A 5911-nucleotide genomic window follows, 5' to 3' on the forward strand; every position below is an offset into this window, starting at 1 on the left:
GAGGTGCTGTCAGTCATGCAAACAGATGAGTTTGAAAACTGTTTCCAAGAACTGAATAGCAGATTTGACAAATGTATTAAGTGTAATGGAGAGTACTTTGAAGGTGATATGGTGATTTGTAAAAAACATTAAGTACATATCTTTAAAAAATGCTGCTTTTGTTGAATACCCCCTGGAATATAGCATATTCCAAACCATAAACCAAATGCACTGCCATCAAGTTGACGCTGTTAATAACTATGTAGGGATACGTGATTATACATATTTATGGGAGAAGAGAGCCTCATTTTTCTCTCAGGGAATGGCTGGTGGATTTAAATTGCTGATCTTGTGTTCAACAGCTTAACACTCTATTCACAATGCCACACTCAAGGATATGTAATTACATTAGTTGATGATACATACGATTTTATGGCATAGCATTAAAAGTATGAAATTGAATATGTGAGAGTACATTATGAAGTATATTTTATTCCAATGGAAAGCACAAATATTTTATTTTTGATTATAGCGAGAAGCTTAATGTTTTTACCGTGTGAAAGGAGAAGAATCAGTTTCTGTTTTATAGATCAAAATGATGAGAGACTGGGGGATGGGGTTTAAAATTTGCAGGCTTTGATGGCTGGCTTAGTGACTAGAGTATTAGGAATATAATATAATTCAAAAACTGGCCTTATTCATGACTTGATTAATTGAGTTCAATGATATACCATATTAGAAAGAAAATATCAGAAGAATTTCAGTTAAGAGTTTAATTTTAGATATATTTGGTAGAGAGCATCTCAATGCATGATGGTCATGTTGGTCTACATTTTGAGGGGAAGTGAAAATTAAAACAAAATTTCCAAGTAATCACTGAGTAAAAGTACAAAGACATTAAAGTTACTAAGGGCAGATCTCAAAGGAAAAAAATCATTTATGGCTAAAAAATGGAAAAGAGTATTCTATATGATGGAATGAGGACTAAGGTTGGAAAATCAAAAGAAGAAACAATAATCTCTTAGAAGTCTAGCTGGTAAATAGGACCTTTAAATAATAACAAAATTAATAACCAGCAGTGACAAATAACACACAGCCAGTCAGAAGACGATAAATCATTATGGTGTTTCAAAATATTTATTTTATTTCAATCCAATTTCTGATAAACAATCTGATTTCACTGATTTTTGTAACAATTACAAAAATATAAACAGGATGGTCAAAAAATTCTCACATTTATGGAAAACTTGAATATACAGATTTAAGAATTCTACCAAAACTAAGTAGAATAAATAAAAAGAAAACTACACTAAGACATTTACTGTAAAATTGCTGTTGAAAGAAAAGAAATTAAAGGGAAGATACTTGAATTTAGGGTATCTGATAATTAAAACAACATATAATGGGATGAGTATATAAATAATAACTGGCTTCTCATCAAATTTATAAACACCACTCTTTTTATAATAAACACTTTAAAAATAATAAAACAAAACAAACTGCATTCTCAAGTTTGTATAAAAAAAAACTATCTTTTCCAAATCAGAATCCTTTTTAATTTACTCATAAAACTAGACAAAAACTCACAGAAACAATGACTATTGGATAAACATATAATTCTTGTTCCATTTGAAATTTATACAAAAATCACACGATAAACCTAATAGATATAGAATAAAACATTTGACATTATACAAATGCTTCAAACTTGTTCTTAAAAATAAGAAAAGCTTAGATGGAAATTCATCAGTCGCATAAAGTTATCTTTGTGCTTAGTTGTACATTCTAGCTCTATCTTTAATTTTATCAGCTACAATACCCCAAAGAAAGCAGTTGTGTTCTATTCGCTAACCTGTTTTAAGAAGGGATAGGTCAGAACAACATCCACATCAATTAGCTAGGAAAACAAAACAAAACAAAACAATTTTGTTCATGTCCTCATTGAAGATGACCAACTATTAAGATCAGAAAAAATAACCAACCCACAGACTTTTTACCTTTTTCAGCTTATGGCGCTACTGTAACTGAGCCAACGTTCTGTTCGATGCATGCAGAAACAATTCTGAGCAGACAAACTGCAAAGGAAACAGAAGTTTAAGTGGAACTATTATACAGAGGTAGTAAGGTCTTGAAGCATTTATTCGATTTTTAGTTAGAGATGCAGCATGGCTTTAGCAGCATGTCCCTGAAGACAGCACCATCAAAGCCATGGCTGCCAGGAGGTGGAAGGGCGGAAGTCGCTGGAAATGGGAACTGGTCAAGGGCAAAGATCATGGCAGCCGGTTTTGTTGTTGTTGCTGCTGTTTTATGCTCTACCAATTTTTCTTGTTGTCTTAATGGAGAGTCAAGGAATGTTAACATAAAATCTAAGGTCCAATTGATGACATCAAAACTAAGAAGTTCTGATTGTTTCTAGGGAAGAAAGTCTATTTTAATAAAACATGTCAGGCTACAGGGTGGAGTGTCCGTTCTATGCCAGGAGTCTTAGAAGGCAGAGTGAGGGTCTTGGCATGGAGGAGAGTCCTTGAAGACAATATTAGGGATTATTTTTATCAATAAAATAAAAGACTAACAACAGGGGAAGTCAAATGAGCAAAGGATTAAAAAATGAGTTTCCATATTTAGCTCTCATGCGTTTTAAATAAATTATTTGTGTTGGAAGTACTTTAAATTATCCAATTAATTCACTTTAACAACTATCTTCAAGATAGGTAGCCTACAGAGCTTCAATTTATATTGTTTACAATGCTAAAATTTTCTTATTTAGTATTCCATTTTGGCTGGATATTTATCATAACTCAAGAATTTTTATCCACACTTGCCAAATCTATCATATTTAATGAAAATTCACTTATTTTAACATGTAAATATAATAATGCCTTCTAACTTATGTTCAAGTTTAAATCTGAACAACATGATATTTTTGTTTTCAAGGCAAGAATGGACTGATCAATGCTTCATTACTTATATATCTATGATAAAAAGTTTTCCAAAATAATTTATTTTATTGCAAAAAAGTCACTGAAATAATTTTTAAAATTATTTTTAAAAATCCTTTTATTGGGGGCTCATACAACTCTTATCATAATCCATATATCCATCCATTGGTCAAGCACATTTGCCCATTGTTGCCCTCATCATTCTCAAACATTTTCTTTCTACTTGAGCCCTGGGCATCAGCTCCTCATTTTCCCCTCCCTCTTTGCCCCACCTCCATCATGAACCCTTGATAATTTATATATTGTTATTATTTTGTGATGTCTTGCACTGTACGATGTCTCCCTTCACTCACTTTTCTGTTGTCCACCCCCCAGGGAGAGGCTTATATGCACATGCTTGTGATATATTTCCCCTTATCCTGGTATCGCTACTCTCATTATTAGCCCTGAGGGGGTTATCTGTCCTGCATTCCCTTTATTTCCATTTCTTATCTGTACCAGTGTACATCCTCTGGTCTAGCTGGATTTGTAAGGTAGAATTGGGATCATGATTTTGGGGGTGGTGGGGTGGGGAGGAAGCTTTATAGAACTAGAGGAAAGTTGTATGTTTCATTGTTGGTATACTGGATGGACCCTGACTGGCCTGTTTCCTCCCCGTGTGTCCAGTTGCCTATAGATGGACTTTAGGTCTCCACTCTGCACTCCCCCTCATTCACAACGATGTGATTTTTTTGTTCTTTGATGCCTGATACCTGATCCCTTCGACAACTTGTGACCCCATATGCTCCTGTGCGTCTCCCATGTGGGCTTTGTTATTTCTCTGCTAGAAGGCTGCTTGTTTATCTTCAAGCCTTTAAGATCCCAGATACTATCTCTTTTGATAAACAGCACCATCAGCTTTCTTTATCACTTTTGTTTATGCACACATATGGCTTCAGCAATAGTGTCGGGAAGGTGGGCATGATGGAATGCCAGTTTAATGAAACAAAGTGCTCTTGCACTGAGGGAGTACTTGAGTGGAGACCCAATGTCCATCTGCTACCGTAATACTAAACCTATAAGTACATGCACATAGATCTATTTCCCCATCATTATATATAAATATATCTACATATGTACATGCCTGTATTTAGACCTCTAAGCAATTTTATTTTTTATAAATTAAAATGAGTGTGGTATTTTTCAATTCGTTTGAAAATTTAATTTTATTCTGTTATGGTATGTCTTTACTGAGGTACTGCTACATTTGTTACACCAAGTTAGGGGATTTGAGGCAATAATGAAAGACATACACCCACTGGGAGAGCAAAGATTTTTGGAGATGACTTCTTTGCACTCATGGATCAGTTAAAAATTGTGTGAATTATGAAGGATTAATTGCTTGATACATTACCTATGCCACTACTGAAAACAGTGAAAATGCTGATGAAAGTAGATATCGAGAAGACAAAATTTTGAAATTATTTTTATTACTGTTCATTAGAGCTCTTTCATAAATTAGGTAGGACTTTATCATTATGAGGACTATTTTTTATATCCACAATAATCTGTTGCTATGGAATTTACAAACCAAGTAAAGAAATATAGTGAAGAAACTTTTTAAAGCAAGCCAGTGAAAACATTGGGTTTACATTTTAGCTCCGTTTATATTAACTTTTAAATTTTTTGAAATTTCCTTTTGTATGAAAATAGTGACAATAATTTATTTAAACGTGAATATGGAATAATATGTATTGATATCAAATGTATGTTCACCAGTGCATTACTGAAAATATTAAGATGTGAGTCAGAATCTAATGACAGCAATTCTTTCCATTGCCGTTTGTCTTTCCTGTGCTTGCAGATCTTAATAGCTGTCAGAATCCAATTGTACTGACTGCTTGGAAAACGCAACAGTGGGAGGCATTGAGTCTGCTGCAGACGCAAGGTGTGGTTACCTTCTCATTTGGTTTTATTCATGAGCACCTGCTGTAAGTATGTGTTCCCTGTACGGTGACTGCTAAAAATGTGGAATACCATATGTGAAATATCTAGAAAGGAACAGAAGACTGGAGAGTGAATGGGTACACTAACATGGTGGTATTACTTCTTCAGCTTTTTGTAAGTTCCTAATTCTTGAATGGAATAGAATGATATCAAACTTTGTTTGGATAAACCACAATTCCCAAATTAGGTTAATTAATTTTGGGATGATAAAATAATTATTCCTCGCTTCTTGGCCTTTTGACTAAGATCAAGTGTAGTATCTGTTCTTATCAGTTTAATATCTGATATGTTTTCTGACTGAGGAAAATATTCATCTATGCTAACTTTTTAAAGGAATTTAAAATGAAAAACTAGCAAAATTAATTTCTTTTTTCCCCCAGATCACTTTATTGGGGGCTCTTACAGTTTTTATCACAATCCATACATCAATTGTATCAAGCATATTTGTAAATATGTTGCTATCATTATTTTCTAAATGTTTATATTCTATTTGAACCCTTGGAATCAGCCCTTGGTATCCTCTCTCTCTTTTTAAATCACTGTATTAGTGGATCATACAACTCTTATCACAAGCATACATACATCAATTGTGCAAAGCACATCTGTTCATTCATTGCCCTCATCATTCTCAAAACATTTGCTCTCCACCTAAGCCCCTGGCATCAGCTCCTCATTTCCCCCCTCCCTCCCCACTTTCCTCTCCCTCATGAACCCTTGATAATTTATAAATTATTGTTTTTCATATCTTGCCCTGTCCAATGTCTCCCTTCATCCACATTTCTGTTGTCTGTCTCCCAGGGAGGAGGTCACATGTAGATCCTTGTAATCTGTTCCCCCTTTCCATCTCACCCTCTGTCTACCCTCTCAGTATCGCCACTCTCACCTCAGGTCCTGAAGGGATCATCTGCCCTGGATTCCCTGTGTTTCCAGTTCCTAAATAAGTCTAGTATTGTATTACAAACTTTTGTTTCATAAATCATTATGGTATTTAAAAATTGTTTATGGAG

General features: G+C 34.2%; 1 non-coding gene across 1 annotated transcript; it reads left to right on the forward strand.

Annotated features, from left to right (window-relative positions):
• Positions 1 to 5125: 5125 nt before the first annotated feature.
• On the forward strand, positions 5126 to 5307 carry LOC142461863 (U2 spliceosomal RNA). The gene has a single exon (XR_012787043.1). It is a non-coding gene; the product is annotated as a U2 spliceosomal RNA (small nuclear RNA).
• Positions 5308 to 5911: the final 604 nt, after the last annotated feature.

Source organism: Tenrec ecaudatus, chromosome 11, assembly GCF_050624435.1.
Source record: "Tenrec ecaudatus isolate mTenEca1 chromosome 11, mTenEca1.hap1, whole genome shotgun sequence".
Taxonomy (NCBI): Eukaryota; Metazoa; Chordata; class Mammalia; order Afrosoricida; family Tenrecidae; genus Tenrec; species Tenrec ecaudatus.